The following is a 20,104-nucleotide window of genomic DNA, read 5'->3' as shown; positions in this document are numbered from 1 at the left end:
CTTGTTATTCCTCTGGAGCTTCCAGTTGCTCTACTGGTAGCTGCCAGTCATCATGACTTTCGAGAAACCACTGGACAAGGTGCTAGTTTTGTTTTTTCGTCGTCAGGGGCCAGTTTTGTTGTTTTTGACAACCCGACGTAAAGTGTGCTGATCTGGAACTAGAAAAACACTGCGAGCGAATCGCTGCTATTCTGCCAAAACATGTTTTTTTTCTCGCTCTTCCTAAGAGGAAGACGAATAAAAAGACAGCAACTCTAAAAAAAAAAAAAAAAAAAAACTTCCTAAACAGAATACCTTTGACATTTTGTCGTCTACAGGACGCAAATGACTTCCACGAAAAATTGGTGGGTGGGCCAACTCGATTCCCGGACTTTTTCACCTTTCAGTGTGAAATTATTGCTGAACGTTGGTAGATGTTCCAGAGGTCCTTTATTGCTCACACCGTTGGACTGCGGAATAGTCTCCCTACTGAGGATGATGTACAATTGGAAGTTCAATGCGTTACGACCCTAATACTATTTTCCTTGCATTTTAATAAATTTTTATCTATTTATTAATTTATTTTTTCGTTTTAATAAGTGAGATTTCTTCTCTCTGTATGTCTCTGTATGAGCGCCGTATTCTTTGGAAGCTCGAATTTCAAGTCAATGGCCCCTTTGGTGGGATTGTTCCATATGAATATGGTTCGTCTTCTGAATAATAATAATAATAATAATAATAATAATAATAATAATAATAATAATCTTACTTCCTAATGAGCGCCGTATTCTTTGGAAGCTTGAATTTCAAGTCAGTGGCCCCTTTGGTGGGCTTGTTCCATATGAATATGGTTCATCTTCTGAATAATAATAATAATAATAATAATAATAATAATAATAATACTTCCTAATAATAATAATAATAATAATCTTCTGAATAATAATAATAATAATAATAATAATAATTAAAAAGAAACAGTCGGCGTCTGTGAATGTCTAGAGAACTACGGGACTAGGTTACTTAGTTCTTGTTGCAGTTACTGAAGGAGATTAGTATATTATGTGGTATACTGATATCACTCTGTTATTGTATAGGACTTGTATTGATAATTCGAGTCAATTTTCTGCATAAATGTTCAGCTTTCCATGTCATCTGCTAAACAAGTAATTGCTCCCGAACAGAACAGAATACTGAATTTTGGCCAAAGGCCAAGCAGTGGGACCTATGAGGTCATTCAGCGCTGAAAAGGAAATTGAGAGTATTTGCACTGTGAAACAATTGTAGCAAGATGGAAGAAAGAGAATATGAAAGGAGGTACAGTAATAGGAATATAAGGGGTAGCAGCTTGGGGCTGAAGGGACGCTGAAAAGAACTTCAAGTAATGCCGACAGTGCGCCGCACGAGGTGCACTGACAATATCTTTTATATTTGTATTTATATTATTTTATATTTTTACATTCTGGTTAAGAGAACAGCATATCCTATAAGCAACTACAATGACAAAATTCTAGAACCTTCATGTATACTCACAAAAATTGACACTGACCTTTTTACCAAGGTCACAGGTCGGTTAAAAGACCCCAAATTATTTTCCTTTGAATTTTATGAAAAACTGGAGGTCATAATTTAATAAATGAAAACTGTAATATTTTTCAGAATTGTTACAGTTGATAAGTATCACCAAATCTGAAAATATTCTGGAGACTGACCCAGGTTCGAATCCTGGTCGGTGGGGATAAACTTATCTAGCTAATTATAATTATTCCCCTTGGGTGTACATTATTTCTAAAATATTCGGTGCGATTTTAAGTGATATTTGTCGCTTAATTTTGTGAGTATACGAAATAGTCACGCATGAATATGTAGGTTTATATATATATTTATTATATATATATATATATATATATATATATATATATATATATATATATATATATATATATTTTTATATATATATATATATATAGTACATATATATTTATATATATATATATATATATATATATATATATATATATATATATATATATATATATATATATATTTATTTATATATATACATTCTTATTTTTACATATATATATATATATATATATATAGTACATATATATATATATATATATATATATATATATATATATATATATATATATATATATATATATATATATATAAATTCTTATTCATTTATTTATTTATATAAACTATAAGTACACTTAGTATTTCCGAGAGAGAGAGAGAGAGAGAGAGAGAGAGAGAGAGAGAGAGAGAGAGAGAGAGAGAGAGAGAGAGAGAGAGAGTAAAACGTAAAGAGATCATAATACCTGAGAGGCGACAAGCGACGGCCCTGAGGTACAACAGGCTCTAGCAGGAATATGAAATTATATAAGCGCAGAGTTGCAGCAACTTAGTCTACAGTCCGGGGACACTATACAAAATCCTATAATGACAACAGAGCAGAGTCTAACTGATATAATAATAAAAATGTAATAATTTAATATTAAAAAAAGGATTAAAGCGTCCAGAACGCCATCAAACCGAGACGCAATAACACCAGGGATACTAAACCCTGCAGAGAGGTCGTCGTGAACGAACCATTTCCTAAGAGGTCACTCTGACCTTGGAGGATTGGCCGAGGGAGTTCCCCGCGGATTTCCACCTCCCGCAGGAGATATGACAACATCGAAGGTTCCTCCCTGGAGGGACGAGGGGCGGGGAAACTCGATGGGTTGGGGGAGGGAAGGGTGGCTGGCTGGTCAGTGACATGCCACAACAAGAATAGAGGGTAAAACTACCTGGCATTTTTTAGTTTTTTGACAAGAAAACTATTGTGCCTGCTTTGTCTGTCCGTCCGCACTTCTTCTGTCCGCCCTCAGATCTTAAATACTACTGAGGCAAGAGGGCTGCAAATTGGTATGTTGATCATCCACCCTCCAATCATCAAACATACCAAATTGCAGCTCTCTAGCCTCAGTAGTTTTTATTTTATTTACGGTTAAAGTTACCCAAAATCGTGCTTTTGGCAACGATATAAGATAGGCCACCACCGGGGCAGTGGTTAAAGTTTCATGGGCCGCGGCTCATACAGCAATATACCGAGACCACCGAAAGATAATCTATTTTCGGTGGCCTTAATTATACGCTCTACGGAAAACTCGATTGCGCTGAAGAAACTTCGGCGCATTTTTTACTTGTTTTTACATATTTATGACCTGTTCTAAACGCCTCTGATCCATGTCATCTTGCCATAACCTTCTTTCCTTCCCGAAACTTCTGAGTGATTACACTCCCGTTTCGCCAACCCGTCGTTCTCTATTCTCTCCACATGACCAGACCAACTCAAAACACTGATACGTCTACCTATACAATCTAAGTATTTCACCATATTTTTTAAGTGTGTAGTTTTCAGTGTCAGTCCAAATAAAATATGCAAACATAATGTTTTTCTGCATTCTGCTTTGGTAATGATGATTATCATTATATTGATTATGCAACGTTACTGCAAAAACAAAGAATCGCATGAAAAAAAGCTTGAGCAATGATTTCTATAATTCTTAACAGTCATTAGCAATATTGTAAACCATATACACACACACATATATATATATAATATATTTATTTATTATATATATATATATAAATTATTATATACACATATATGTATATATATACATACCATTTATCTATCTACCTATATGTATATATATATATATATATATATATATATATATATATATATATATATATATATATATATATATATATATTTATTCTGTATTGTAGCTACTGAAACTACATATTATAGTATGTAGGACAACATCGACCTGTGAATGAAATACAAATAAAAATCATTAAAAATCATTACTCTTTTTATAGTAAAAATCAGTTACCTCGACCAAGCATAACATCGACAAATAACTCCTAAAGTTCTTCTTGATTTTCTTTTTATAAGTTTTTGTATTTGATAATAGAACAGTTCTTTTCTCAACCTGAATTTCCTTCCGCGAGTAAATTTGTGACTCAAAATGTTTAATCTTAGATTTAACTCTTTTATTAATACTTCTTAACACCTGAGGATGTTGTACAGAAACTGGAACTTCTCAAAAGTTCAGGTGAAGATATGACGCATTATTAGCCCATTCGCTTACATTTTTATCTGTTTATTAATTGATGTGTTCATTTAATTTTTCTTTTCGAATAACTGATCTCTTCTTTCTGTATTTCCTCTTACCTTCTGTTACTTCTTTCGAATGAACACCAGAATATTCTGTGGAAGCTTGAATTTCAAGTCAATGGCCCCTTTGGTGGGATTGTTCCATGTGAATAGGCTCCTCTGAATAATAATAATAATAATAATAATAATAATAATAATAATAATAATAATAATAATAATAATAATAATACTTCAGGCATTCTCTGTTCACTATCTGCTCTGCCATTTGATTCCTTATACTTGATAACTACATATTTATCTTATTGGTTTCACTTAGTCACCCATCTTTTTTATCGTTAATTATCTCGTTATCCTTCTTATTTCTCTTTCGTAGTTTCTTCTTTGCTCTTTAACATTTTTTCTGTACTGGGCAAAACATCCGTTGCGCATCTGAACACTCAGTGGTTGTATCCAAACTTCATTCCACGAGGCAAAGTTGGCTCAACGATAAAAACATATATCCTGTTCTGTGATTCACCTCACCTATTCCGTATAATAATAATAATAATAATAATAATAATAATAATAATAATAATAATAATAATAATAATAATAATAATAATAATAATAACACTTTGTTACATAGACAAAAGTATATAATCAAAGGCCACTGTGGATTTAGGTGACGTTCACGAATACTTATCACGATAAATAAGAGAATATTGAGAATGTGGCAGTAATGGTGGTAGCCAGTATAAGATTAAATGTATATATTAATACATCTACATATAAAAAATTAGTCAATATAAAGAAAAGATCAGTAGATAATAAAAAAGAAGGGAGAAGGTGAACAAGAACTTTTTGAAGAATTGAAAGTTGTTCTACAAGGAAGTAAACATAGAGAGAGAGAGAGAGAGAGAGAGAGATAAAAATGAACTATTTACCGGATCTAAGAATAAAATATGCAAATAAAGGAGATTCTATCTGGAGTCAAACCAGTCCTGGGTTGACAGGGAGACAAGTGTTGGGGTACCTGTGGTGGTGAGAATTGGAGATGGAATGTTAATGAAGAGGTTTGAAGGAATTACAAGTGATCTGCTGCAGTACAGCATTGCTAATGTAACTGAGTGGCTGACTCATATTAATATGGTATTTCCGGACGAGGAAAAGGTTCCTGAAGGAATGAGTGATAGAGGACACTGCAAGATATATATGGCTGAAACATTACTCAGTGTAGTGCCAAGGTATTTGTATGGGGTAGGATTTTCATTGGGTAAGTCACACAGATGACAGAAAAGAATGATAAAGGGACAATTATGTGGGTTGAAGGGAAATAAGAGAGTGAGTGGATCAAGTGTTTGTTGTGAAACATTTTTTTGGGAGGAATTTGAAGGTGAAAAGAAAAAGCTGTTAGTGGCACACACTGCCATAGAAACAAATGATTACAAAATCGATTTAGATATGCAGAGTGTGGTGGGACTGTATGGGAAGTTGCTGAGAGAGAGATAAAAAGTTTTTTATGAGGGAATCAAAACATATGTTAAAATATCTAGACGGGAGAGTGACTAGTTTGGCGTAGGAATGGGTTTTAGACAGTGATATCTTGTGTATCCGTGGGGTTTTAATATCCTCATGGATCGAGTGATGCAAGAAGTCAGAGTAGGCCAGGATATAGGTGAAAGCAAAGAAAAAATGCAGAAACTAGTGGGAGAGTTTGAAAGTGTTGACAAGAGGAGAAAATTGCGAGTAAAATTGGGCAAGAATAAGGACATAATGGTAAATGGCAAGACTGAAGGATGAAAATTAACAATTATAATAGAGGTTAAGCTCAGAAATTTAAATATGAGTGTGGCAGTGACCACCTTAGTGTTTTTTCTTTGGAGCCACCCCTTGTTAAGGGAAGTGGCCTAATATATACATATGTATAATTTATATACTTATATATGTCTATATATATACACATAAATATATGTATATATAAATAAATAAATATATATATATATATATATATATATATATATATATATATATATTTACATACATATATATATAATATATATATATATATATTATATATATTTATATATTTAACGTATAAATGTTTGTGCTATTTTTAAATCAGCTGGCGAGATGAGATTATGCATAATGTATACAAAAAAGTCTGTATATATTCAGCTTATACTTATCTAGATCTTATCAACATGGCAACAACTGGTACCCTCTATTGAACATTAGTTATGAGTCGAATTATATAAAATGAAAGTGGGAACGCAAAGGACACTTCGCATTTGCCTCATAAACCCTACGCATAGTTCCTTTAAATAATAATAATAATAATAATAATAATAATAATAATAATAATAATAATAATAAGTGAGTAATCTGAAAAGGTAACTACAAAATATCAAGGACACGCCAGCCCACTGTTCAAGCCCTTCTCTCTGCCCTTTCGTGCCCAGATGACTCGACAGAAAGATCATCTGGGCGTCTGACGCAGCGACGCTGTAGAGCAAGGCCTCGAGGCGAGGGCACAAGAAGGAAAAAAGCAGCAGGAGGAGGAGGAAGAGGAGGAGGAGGAGGAGGAGGTGATAAACACGGGGCAAATGGGAAGGAATAGCATAGAATGGAATATCGAATTTACGCCGCAGGCCAAGCGCTGGGGCCTGTGACGAAGTCATTCAGAGCTGTAAGGGAAATTGAAAGTAGGTTGTTTGAAAGGTGTAACACGAGGAAAAACTCACAATTGCACTGTGAAACAGTTGTCAGCAGGGGGTTGAGGAAAGTAAGATGGAAGAAAGAGAATGTGAATGACAATACCTTAAACGGAATGAAAGGGGCTGCAGCTAGGGGCCGAAGGGACGCCGCAAAGAATCTTGAATGACGATACAGTAAACGGAATGAAAGGGGCTGCAGCTAGGGGCCGAAGGGACGCCGCAAAGAACCTTAAGTATTGCCTACATTGCCCCTCATGAGGTGCACTGACGACAATACCCCTCTACGGGATAGAGAGGGAATTACGAGCGGGTGAATGAGGAGGAAACCTGAGAAGAAACGTGATGCTGACCTCATCTTTGATACAAAATATGACTGTGTAAATTCTCGGACTTCGTCACCTCTTCAAAGACTATGGGTCTTTGAACTCGCTCTTCTTCCATAGTCATTATTCTTGTTGTTCTTAGTCAGTGCGTCGGAATATCTTCGTTTGGTTCTTCATTTGGATGTTGGGCTTGGTAGTGACGAGTGCATGTCCAGGAACTGTGAAGAAATCGGGTTTTTAAGATAGGGGGCATTGTGGTTATTAAAGTTACATACTTATTTGGTATAGGAGTGACCAATAGATTTTATATGTATATATATATATATATATATATATATATATATATATATATATATATATATATATATATATATATATATATATATTTATATATATACAATATATGTATATATATATATATATATATATATATATATATATATATATATATATATATATATATATATATAATGTATGTATGTAGAAAGTATAATATATATATGTACATATATATTTTTATATATATACAGTATATATATATATATATATATATATATATATATATATATATATATATATATATATATGTAAGTATATATAATATATAATATATATATATATATATATATATAGTATATATATATATATATATAAATATATGTGTGTATGTAATATAATATAATATATACATACACACACATATAATCTATCAATATAAATAAGCTTTCAACGTATAAACAGACTGAGAAATTTTGAGAATTTTCCCATCCACAAGAGAGAGGTCCGAGAGTGATGAATACAAAAACTAAGAAATGTCAGACACAGGTCAGAGGTCAAACGCCTGCACCTGAAGATTCCACCCAGTCATTGCTGCGTCACGTAGATTCCTTGCAATATTTCTTGCAGGCCATAAATTCTGGTCAGCAGTGAGAGAATGATTTTTTTTCTTTTAGTTTTCTTTGTTGAAATTGTATGTTATGTAACGTTATAAATAAAATGATGGCATTGAGGGTATGTTGATGGTATGGCATAGTTTTTTTTTAAAGTAATGGAGTGTCTTGAACACTATGTGACAGTATAATGAAAATGTGGGGAGTTAATGATTGTTACAATGAATTCAAAATACACACACTTAGAATACTTAGAATATATATATATATATATATATATATATATATATATATATATATATATATATATATATATATATATACTGTATATATATTTGTATATAATTTGTATATATTTGTATATACTATATATATATCCATGTATATATGTATATTTGTATGTACTACATATATACATACACATATATAATATACATGTATATACATGTATATTATATATATGTATGTATATTTACTGTGTATATATATGTATATAATTTGTATATTTGTATATACTATATATATATCCATATATATATGTATATTTGTATGTACTACATATATAGATACATATATATAATATACATGTATATGCGTCTGTGAGTGTGTGTGCGGCCGCGCGCGCGCATGTGCAGTGGGGGGAGGAGTTGCCTTGTTCGTGCGAGTATGTATTCGTGTAAAAATTTCAACGGCATAGACAGATAATCAACATTTTCTTAAACATCTGAATGATGTTACCTGATAAAAATCACCGTATATATAGATCTTTACAATAAAAACCTCAGTATCAATTTATTTTCTTATATTCTACTTGATGGTGCTTTTTCTGATCAGAGAAATTGAAATACCAACTTTAAATTTCTGTACTGCAACTTAAGCATGTTTGTATTTTCGGGTTACAAACACCCCAACAAAGCTGTGTAACCTCTCTGGCGTTATTTTGGTAGAGATTTCAAACACCTGTATTCGATAAAAATCTTCAGCTAAGCGAAGTTTTGCATTATGGGGCACAATCAGTGCGTTAACAGAACTGACGGTTCTGAAAAGTATTCTACTAAATGTAAATAAAGATACATAACCAGGTATTCTAAGTATAATCTTTCGGAATGAATCTGAAAGATCACAAACGTATTCTACTGAATGTAAATAAAGATATATGACCAGGTACTCTCTAAGTACAATCTTTCGGAATGAATCTGAAAGATCACAAACGTATTCTACTGAATGTAAATAAAGATATATGACCAGGTATTCTAAATATAATCTTACGGAATGAATCTGAAAGATCACAAACGTATTCTATTGAATGTAAATAAAGATATATGCCCAGGTATTCTAAATATAATCTTACGGAAGGAATCTGAAAAATCACAAACGTATTCTATTGAATGTGAATAAAGATATATCAAAAGGAACACCAAATATAATCTTCCGGAATGAATCTGAAAGATTGCAAACGTATTTTATCGAAAGTAAATAAAGATATATCACCAGGAACACCAGGTACAGTCTTTCGGAATGAATCTGAAAGATCACAAACGTATTCTATCGAAAGCAAATAAAGATATATCAATAGGACCACTATGTGTAATCTTTCGGGATGAATTTGGGAGACCACAAGGTCAGACATTTTCTGAGGCCTGCTAAGGACACAGATCAAATACCAGCCCTGTTAGCTTTTGTCGCATCAGGAGCCTACAAGTCATTCAAAAATGTCCTTCATATTTCGTCTAATCTAGGGAGCAAGGAGTCAAGGAGAAAAAAACAAATCAATAATTCGGTGAATTTTGTATAAAGTCTGAGTTATCTTGTCTGACCTCAATAAAAAACAAGTAAAAACTGCGCCGAAGTTTCTTCGGCGCAATCGAGTTTTCTGTACAGCTGCGGCCCATGAAACTCAGACACGGTCCGGTGGTGGCCTGTGTTGTTGGTACCTATAGTGGTGCCAGAAGTACAATTATGGCTAACTTTAACCTTGAATAAAATAAAAACTACTGAGGCCTGAGGGCTGCAAGTTGGTATGTTTGATGATTGGAGGGTGGATGATCAACATACCAATTTGCAGCCCTCTAGCCTTAGAAGTTTTTCTGAAAATATGTTGAAAAAATCCTATCTGAAGTTGAAATGATTTTAGTTCAGTAGTATAAAATGATGTCTTTTTTAGGAAAAATGACAGGCATCAATATCTACCAAACGGATATAAATATTTTAAGACGGATAGAAAATGAAAATCATCACTATCTACGCAGACGGTTTAAATTCCTTCAGACAGGTGCCTCTTTCCACGAAACCTATTTTCTGGAATAAAAAAAAAAATACAAAAAGATAGAACGATTATTTAAAAAATAAAATAAAGCAAAATATGAATCTGTAATAAAAAAAACAGTACGAAGAAAGATGGGACGGTTACTTAAGAAGAAAGGATATTAAAATGAAATAGGAAATATAAGATTACCGAGCATATTTCGCCGAGTCGACAGGTTAATGACGACAGCGAAGGCTAAGTTCGGCATACTCTCAGTTTGTTTCGTCCTGAAGGTCGAAGCTAATTAGACTGGTCTCAGATCAGGTGCCTGGAAAGGGGATTGTGGTCAAGGTCTTATCCTGATGAATTATGGGATTTCATGTTACGGGGAGTTCCGATAGGAAGGGTAAACCTCTCTTATACACGGACAAGCAAAACTGTCTTACACAGACAAGCAAAACTATCTTACACAAACAAGAAAAACTGTCTTACACAGACAAGCAAACATTTCTTACAGACAGGCAAAACTGTCTTACACATACAAGCAAAACTGTCTTATACAGACAAGCAAAACTGTCTTACACAGACAATCAAAACTGTCTTACACAGACAAGCAAAACTCCCCTACACAGACAAGCAAAAATTTCTTACACAGACAGGCAAAAATTTCTTACACAGACAGGCAAAAATTTCTTACACAGACAGGCAAAAACTTCTTACACAGACAGGCAAAAATTTCTTACACAGACAAGCAAAAATTTCTTACACAGACAGGCAAAAATTTCTTACACAGACAGGCAAAAATTTCTTACACAGACAAGCAAAACTGTCTTACACAGACAAGCAAAACTCTTACACAGGCAAGCAAAACTGTCTTACACGGACAAGCAAAAGTCTTACACAGACAAGCAAAAATTTCTTACACAGACAAGCAAAACTGTCTTACAAAGACAAGAAAAACTGTCTTACACAGACAAGAAAAACTGTCTTACACAGACAAGCAAAACTGTGTTAGACAGACAAGCAAAACTGTCTTTCACAGACAAGCACAACTGTCTTACACAGACAGGCAAAACTATCTTACACAGAGAAGCAAAACTGTCTTACACAGACAAGAAAAGCTATCTTACACAGACAAGCACAACTCTCTTACACAGACAAGCAAAACTCATTTACACAGACAAGTAAACCTCTCTTACATAGACAAGCAAAACCTCCTCTGCACAGAGAACAAACTGTCTTGCGCATACAAGCAAAACTCTCCTACGCATACAGCCAAAACTCTCAAAGCAAAACTGTCTTACACAGACAGGCAAATCTTTCTTACGCAGAGAAGCTTAACTGTTTTACACACACAAGCAGAACTCTCTTACACACATGAGCAAAACTCTTATACAGAGAAACAAAACTCTCTCACACAGACGCATAAAAACTATTAAAGAACCAACTGACTTGGTATCTGATTTGTTGCGTAACTCGTTCAGCAAGTGAATAATGAAACGTTGAATGGAACTTGGAAGGCAAATAGGAAAATAAGGAAACAGGTGAAGTAGAAAATAAGCGACAGAAGGCAAGAAACATCGAGTAGGTCGCCAGTGGTACCGTATCTGATCGAGCCAGATCACGCACCCAGACAGTCAAATCTTTTCTTCTTTATTTTTTTCGCTTTTTCCTTTGACAGACTGATAATTCTTCCGGGCAATAAATCCTCAAGGACCGAAGATTAGATTATTAGCCGTCCAGTAAAATCACTCGACACTGATAATTTCAGCTGACGTCATACGCATATTAATATTGCTTATGTCAGGAGGATTTTTATTTTTTCCCAAAGATTCGTGATTCAGATCAACACACCTCTAAAATTAGGGAGAATTTATGAAGAAAAGTTGAATGTTGGGGCCTATGCTTAAAAGATGATGCCAACCAGGAACTAGAGAGAGAGAGAGAGAGAGAGAGAGAGAGAGAGAGAGAGAGAGAGAGAGAGAGAGAGAGAGAGAGAGAGAGAGAGAGAGAGAGTTTTTTGTGATTGCTTCACGCATTGCTTTGATTCCAAAAATGTAGGTACCTTTCTTGTTGCTTTAAATTAAATATATTTCTGGGTGTTTTATAAGTTTGGTTATACATACACATGTGTACGTGTGTGTATATATTATATATATATATACATAAATATGAATTTATAAACAAATAAAATATATATATATATATATATATATATATATATATTTATAAACAAATAAATATATATATATATATATATATATATATATATATATATATATATATATATATATATATATAATGTGTATGTATACATGCATGTAAGAGCACTACATGAGGAATACAAAAACGGGAATACATTATATCTCACTGTATTTTGACGCAGTGGGATTCCCAACTCTGGTGAGATCGAAGACAAAAAAAAAAAAAAAAAAAAAAAAATTGAGTGTGGTCTCTAAATAAAAAAACAAGCTTTTATGATTAGGAAATACAGAATGTTGACAATACCTGATAACATCCGACGTGAAGAAAAAAAAAAAAACCTCTGCTTCAGATTCGTCTCAAATTACCCTTTTTTTTTTTTTTTTTTAACGTAGTATGTATATGATTTAAAAGTAAAAAAAGAATGATAATCAGATTTGGGCATTTTTTTTAGATGCCTTTTGTTATTACAAATTTGTGACAGTTTTCATTTTTGATTTTGTGTGTGTGTGTGTGTGTGTGTGTGTGTGTGTGTGTGTGTGTGTGTGTGTGTGTGTGCGCTGTGATTTGCATCTTCTCTGTAGCAGAGGAAAAATCCTTTGTTAGGATACGCCTCTCTCTCTCTCACTCTCCTTGTTTCTCTTCCTCTCTCTCTCTCTCTCTCCTTTTCTTTCTCTTCCCCACCCCTCTCTCTCTCTCTCTCTCTCTCATTCCCCCCTTTCTCTCTCTCTCTCCTATTCTTCCTCTCCCCCACCCCTCTCTCTCTCCCTCCTTGTTTTCTCTCTCTCTCTCTCTCTCTCTCTCCCCTTCAGTTTCTCTCTGTCTGTCTGTCTCTCATTTCCCCAACCCCGTCTCTCTCTCTCTCTCATTTCCCCACCCCCCCCTCTCACTCTCTCCCTCCTTGTTTCTCTCTCTATCCACTCCCCCACGCTCACTAACATGTAAGTTCTTCCATAACAGCTGGCGGCATTACTAAAGACCCTTTGAATATGACTCTGAGGCGAAGAGTAAACAAAACGCCCTCTGACTAACTGACCTGGAACTCGACACCGGGAGGATAATCTTCCGCTCAGTTATATGATTCATATCGCCAGCATATAGATACATTAATTACTGCCATAATCGAGTTAATACTATTATTATTATTATTATTATTATTATTATTATTATTAAAAAAATACTCATGGTAGGATGAGTCTTGAAATGGAGAAACAAAGTCCACAGTTATATAAGGGTACAAACAATAGAGAATCGAACAGATTCCCGGATGCTCTCTGTATAGATTTATTTTGAAATATATTTGTACCCATACATAACTGCGGATTTGTTTCTCCAATATTATTATTATTATTATTATTATTATTATTATTATTATTATTATTATTATTCAGAAGATGAACCCCATTCAAACGGTCCACTGACTTGAAATTCAAGCTTCCAAAGAATATTATTATTATTATTATATTATTATTATTATTATTATTTAGAAGATGAAGAACCCCATTCATATGGACAAGCCCACCAAAGGGGCCACTGACTTGAAATTCAAGCTTTCAAAGAATATTATTATTATTGCATATCAGATCCACAACAATATTCAGTGGTGAATTATTGTTGATTTTACAAAAACGTTACAAAAGCTTTCGTACCCTGTCCTGGGCTCACCTTAGACTTAAAATGAACCCAGGACAGGGTTCGAAAGCTTTGGTAACGTTTTTATAAAATCAACAACAATTCACCACTGAATATTATTGTGGACCTGATATACAGCATATCCCGTTCTCGATCTAGAGGAGAAAGACATTATTATTATTATTATTATTATTATTATTATTATTATTATTATTATTATTATTATTATTATTATTATTATTATTATTTAGTCTTACGGAACACGCCCACCAAAGTGGCGATTAATGACTTGAAATTCAAGCTTGCAAAGAACAATATGGTGTTCATTTCCAAATAGTAACAGAAGGTGTTGGGCAATACAGAAAGAAAGAAGACATCAGCTATTAAAAAAAATAAATGAACACACTGATAAATAAATAGACGAAAAATAAAGAGCACGAAGCTAGATGAGTGAAACTGAAGGTCAGCTGAAGACGAAACCAGTGTTTTTGTGGTTCCAAAATGCGGTCCCAAATGTTGTCGTTCAACTGACGACCAAATGAGGTAAGAAACTGTTTCCTCAAGTGTCCGGATGGTCAGAGAGGCGGCAGAAGAGCTTCATACAGTAGTTTTCCTTTCAAGGAAGAGACCAGGTAATTATTATTATTATTATTATTATTATTATTATTATTATTATTATTATTATTATAAAGAAGATGAAGAACCCTAATCATATGGAAGAAGCCCACCAAAGGGGCCACTGACTTCCAAAGATTATTATTATATTATTATTATTATTATTATTATTATTATTATTATTATTCAGATGAGCCCTATTCATATGGAACAAGCCAACAAAGCTGACTGACTTCCAAAGCATATTATTAAATAATAATAATAATAATAATATAATAATATAATAATAATAATAATATTATTATTAATAATAATTATTATTATTATTATTATTATTATTATTATTATTATTCAGAAGATGAAGAACCCTACTCATATAGAACAAACCCACCAAAGGGGCCACTGACTTGAAATTCAAGCTTCCAAAGAATACTAAATATTATTATTATTATTATTATTATTATTATTATTATTATTATTATTATTATTATTATTATTATTATTATTATCCACGAGATGCCCATGCTTCTTACACAGGTAAAAAAATATTTTGTAAAGAGCTTCCTAAGTATTTAAATGGCTCCCAAAGAGGATAAAAACATCTAGCCACGACGAAACCGTTTGGTGTAAAAACCGGATCAGATAACAAGTAAAAAAAAAAAAAAAAAAAAAAAAACCAGGAATAAACAGTAGGTGATACAACAGAGTAGCTGACGCTTGATGGTTACCATGACACCCTTTTGCATGCGCAGTGACGCCAGTTTTAGCAACCATAATCAATCAAATCAATCGACGATCTGACTCGTAGGAATATCTTTGGAAATGGTTTAGAAGAGACAGAGGTTGCATCGTCATCAAAGACTGACATAGAGAGATTAGGACAAGATAGAATTGCGGTTCACGTGAAGACAGAAGCCAGGGAAGATGTATTGAACTGAACTGGATATAGAATTTAGGCCAGAGGCCAAGCACTGCGACCAATGAGGTCATTCAGCGCTGAAACGGAAACTGACAGTAAAGGGTTTGAAAGGTGTAACAGGAGGAAAACCTCAAAGCAGTTGCACTATGAATCAATTGTCAGGAGAGGGCTGAGGAAAGTAAGATGGAAGAACGAGAATATGAAAAGAGGTAGAGTAAAAGGAACGAAAGGGGTTGCAGCTAGGGGCCAAAGGCACTCTGCAAAGAACCTTAAGTAATACTTACAGTTAACCGCATGAGGTGCACTGACGGCGCTACCCCCCTACGGGACGGGGAAGTTGTCAGGCGGACAGCTCTTCCCCAAAGAAGCTGTATGACTGAAGCCACTGAATTATTCTGATGCTTCTCGACGAAAGAAGAGAGACGTGCAACGAAAGATGCAGAAAGAATGATGTATAAAGGAAGTGTTGGAACACTGGGGAATTGTAAGAGCTCTGATCACAGAGCCCTTTCTGTTCCTGTGCAGATTTGTAGAAAACTTGAGCAAAGACTACAAAGAATAGTTGGCTTCAAGATTGGGTGCTTCTGTCAGAGCCAGATATTTGTAAGTGAAACAGGCCCCTGTTTAAAATATCTATTTTAACGATACACATGATATACTTATGTGTAAATGCATGTATGTATATGTACGTACATATAGTTATATAAATATGTACGTATATATATATATATATATATATAGTTATATAAATATGTATATATATATATATATATTTATATATATATGTTATAGAAAAGGAATAGACAAGCGAAGATTTTTAAGGAACGCCAAGCTAAGTACGTATCTGATATGTGGAAAAATGGTAGCTGAGGGAAAAATTAAGGATGTGAGGTATACGATTTTACTTACGTGAACATAATGGTAACATAAAGTTGACCAAACAATAATATGACTTAGGACCAAGTCGCAATTTAAAATATATTTAAAGGGTATACAACCGTTCGTCCACACTCTTTCTGTCCGCCCTCAGATCTTAAAAACTACCGAGGCTAGATGGCTGCAAATTGGTATGTTGGTCATCCACCCTCCAATCATCAAGCATACCAAATTGCAGCCCTGTAGCCTTAGTAGTTTTTATTTTATTTAAGGTTAAGGCCAGCCATGGATCGTGCATCTGGCAGCACTTTCCGGAGGCGTCGCCGACGGACCTTCACTTCACCGCAACGGGGGAGCAACTGAGCGCTGCCAGGTCGTAGCTGAGAGTTTCATACAGCATTATACGCTGTACAGAAAACTCGATTACGCCGAAGAAACTTCGGCGCATTTATTACTTGTTTTTATTGCAGACATTATAGGAGATACAGAGTGATGTATGCTTCTCAACATGCTCACAAATCAATGTTATTTACCTCAGGTTACATATCTGTACAGAATCAATTCTAGCAAAATATAAACAGGAGTGAACTTCATTCAATTTTTTTGCATCTGTCAAGTTTGGTCAGAACGAAGGTGACTTTTCCTTGAGAACTGAATGCATTTGTTTATACTTTTATATGCACTGGTGTCAGGGTGTGGGCATAAACGCAATACGTATGAGATCCTGTATACACCACCAAATTAGTCTCCTAGTTTTTTTTTGTTTTTTTGTTTTTGGCTAAGCGGGGTGAACACGCCCAATAATGTCTGATACACCTTTAAAGAAAACACGTAAAAATGCGCCATCGAGTTGTCTGTACAGCCGCTACGGCGTATAATCAAGGCCACCGAAAATAGATCTATCTTTCTGTGGTCTCGGTATAATGCTGTATGAGTCGCGGTCCATGAAACTTTAACCACAGCCCGGTGGTGGCCTGTCCTATATCGTTGCCAGAAGCACGATTATGGCTAACTTTAACCTTAAATCAAATAGAAACTACTGGGGCTAGAAGGCTGCTATTTGGGATGTTTGATGATTGGAAGGTGGATGATCGACATACCAATTTGCAGACCTCTGGCCTCAGTAGTTTTTAAGATCTGAGGGCGGGCAAGAAAAGTGCGGACGGACAGACAAAGCCGGCACAATAATTTTCTGTAAACGTAACGTGACGACTGCATTCTCGATTTTAAATCATCTTAATATTCGAAGGCGTTCGTCCTTCCTCGCCAAAGCTCAAAAACCTTCATCGAACGAGAATGATACAAAAAACTTTAAGGCAAACTACAAAAGCGAAAGAAGAAGGAGCAGAAGAAGAAGAAGAAGAAGGAGTAAAAAAAAAAAGAATTAAACATAAACTCAAAGCTACATCGACATCAGTGTACAGTTAAAGTTACTCGGACTGAATTCGTCTGAATAATGTCAGGGGCCTCTCCTTGATAAGGCAAACATTTCTCCTCTGACATTTTGAAGACATATATAAGTGGAGCCTTGATCGTTGTCACAGATTTTGTCCCGTGACGTAATCGATCCGTTTTCCAGTATAGCGACGACCAAAAGTCAATTCATTTCCTTGTGTTTCCAGGATTCAGTTCCCGTTGCGACTGGTACCAAAGAATCATTATCACATTTAGAATCTGGCGGTCACTTCTCTGACCAAATGATGATGCAATCGGTACAAAATCAGGCACAAAATCAGCTTCTCGGTACTGGGCTTTTGTCCAAGCGAAGAACCAAACAAAGAAATTCTTTATAACAGGAAAAATACTTTGTTTTATTAATCTTGCCAATGGAATGTCTTTAACGAAGAGATTCTCTCGACTTTTTCAGAGTATCAGTACTGGTTCTGATATATCGAATCTTGCCTTCAGAATGTCTTCCAAACAAAGCCTCAGAACCACGGAATGTTCCAAGCGAATCTTGCCGAAGAACCAAACAAAGAAATTCTGGAAAGATTCGAAAACGCTTCCGGAGTATCAGAACCACGGAATGTTACTTTGTTCTGATACTCTGGGTGCAGGTTCCAATCTTGCCAGGGCGTCAGAATGTCTTCTCTTGGTTCTTCAATTGAATCTTAGGCTTTGTAGTGACGAGCGTTCCTATATGCGCAAAAACTGAGAAGTGAAAAGGGCATTGTGGATATTACAATTATTTTTATGATTCTTTACCAAACATAAGAGGACAAAAAGTCTGCCTGATTTTAATATATCAGCTGCTGCTTGAGGATTTCATCTGACCTTTGTTAAACTGCAGTAGGCCTTGTCTGAGTACAAATCACACACACACACACACCCTGGGCATCTGACCTCAATCTTTCAATGAACCTACTGTCTTCCTTTCTCTCCACTTGACCATGCACCCTCAACACCTGTGCTAGCCTTCTAAACCTTTCTTTGTTGGATGTCCAAATTTCTCTCATTTGCAAGCCTTCTCATTCATTATCCATATATCAGTTTATGAAGGGAGTTGGTCCAGTATACCTTCAATCAACCCAGGTTTTCGTTCAGAAGTGGTCATGTAGTGCACATCCAAGTGTTCAGGCTACTTTCTACACCACACCAGCCACTCTCCCATCTGCAAAGTCCAACGCACACTTTCCTCTTATCCTTAGAACATTTAATGGTTCTCAGCAAGTTCACATTAACCTTTTACATTATATTTCTTTTATTTTTATCATCAGTTTTTTACTCTCAAAACTATGACAGTACTGTTTCATTATCAACACCTGATCCACACTTCCTTTTACTTGCCTGGAACCACATGAATCCCGTTTGGGGATACTTTTGTCAACTGTCTTAATTTCTCATTTTCACTAATCCCATACCCCTTGATTGTACCAAATGATGTATTGTCTTATAATTCTTTCAGTCAGAGATGTGAAAAAAAATGATCCTCCTAGCCTATACCTTTGGAATATTTCCATTACTCAATTATACCTTACACACCCTGGTCAGCAACAAAATTGCCATTCTTTCTTCCTGTTTATCATCTAAGAAAAAACTCAGTACACAGAAACGAGACCCATGGCTGAGGTGTATTTCTGGCAATTTATACAGAACTGGTCAACCCATCTATTATCATACTTCTAGTTTTTCACTATAAAATCAGACTCACTGAAGTAGCACGAAGAAATAACAATCATGAAAAACTATTCTATGTATCATAAAGTTTCTTTTTTTTTTAAATTAAGAAATGCCCATCACCAGTGATTACTCACAGGTGCCAGTTCACACATAAAAACAGGACTTACACGGGTCGAAGCATTTTACGAGAGGAAAAAATTGAAAAGTGTCAGACGACGGAACTGGTATCCGTCAATAAATAAAAACCTGCCTTGATAAAGCCTGTTTCTTTTTTCCCCTCGCCTTGGAAGAACGCTAATGTGCAGTTCATTCTAGGACGTTCAGGGTACGTAATCAGGAAAGGAAAAAGTCACTCAAAAAGATGATGGTGAATGAGTTGACGGAATCTAATGACGCCAAAGGTACCCTTTAATGGAAACATGAGTCAAGAAAGGGG

At 34.7% G+C, this 20,104-nt stretch overlaps 1 protein-coding gene across 1 annotated transcript in view; it reads right to left on the bottom strand.

Annotated features, from left to right (window-relative positions):
- The window catches only part of LOC136845088 (uncharacterized), a 261,817-nt gene that overhangs the window by 29,752 nt on the left and 211,961 nt on the right, over positions 1 to 20,104 (bottom strand). The gene's annotated exons all lie outside the window — the stretch shown is intronic.

The sequence above is a fragment of the Macrobrachium rosenbergii genome, chromosome 13, assembly GCF_040412425.1.
Source record: "Macrobrachium rosenbergii isolate ZJJX-2024 chromosome 13, ASM4041242v1, whole genome shotgun sequence".
Lineage (NCBI taxonomy): Eukaryota > Metazoa > Arthropoda > Malacostraca > Decapoda > Palaemonidae > Macrobrachium > Macrobrachium rosenbergii.
This window is presented reverse-complemented; position numbering and strand designations above follow the sequence as displayed.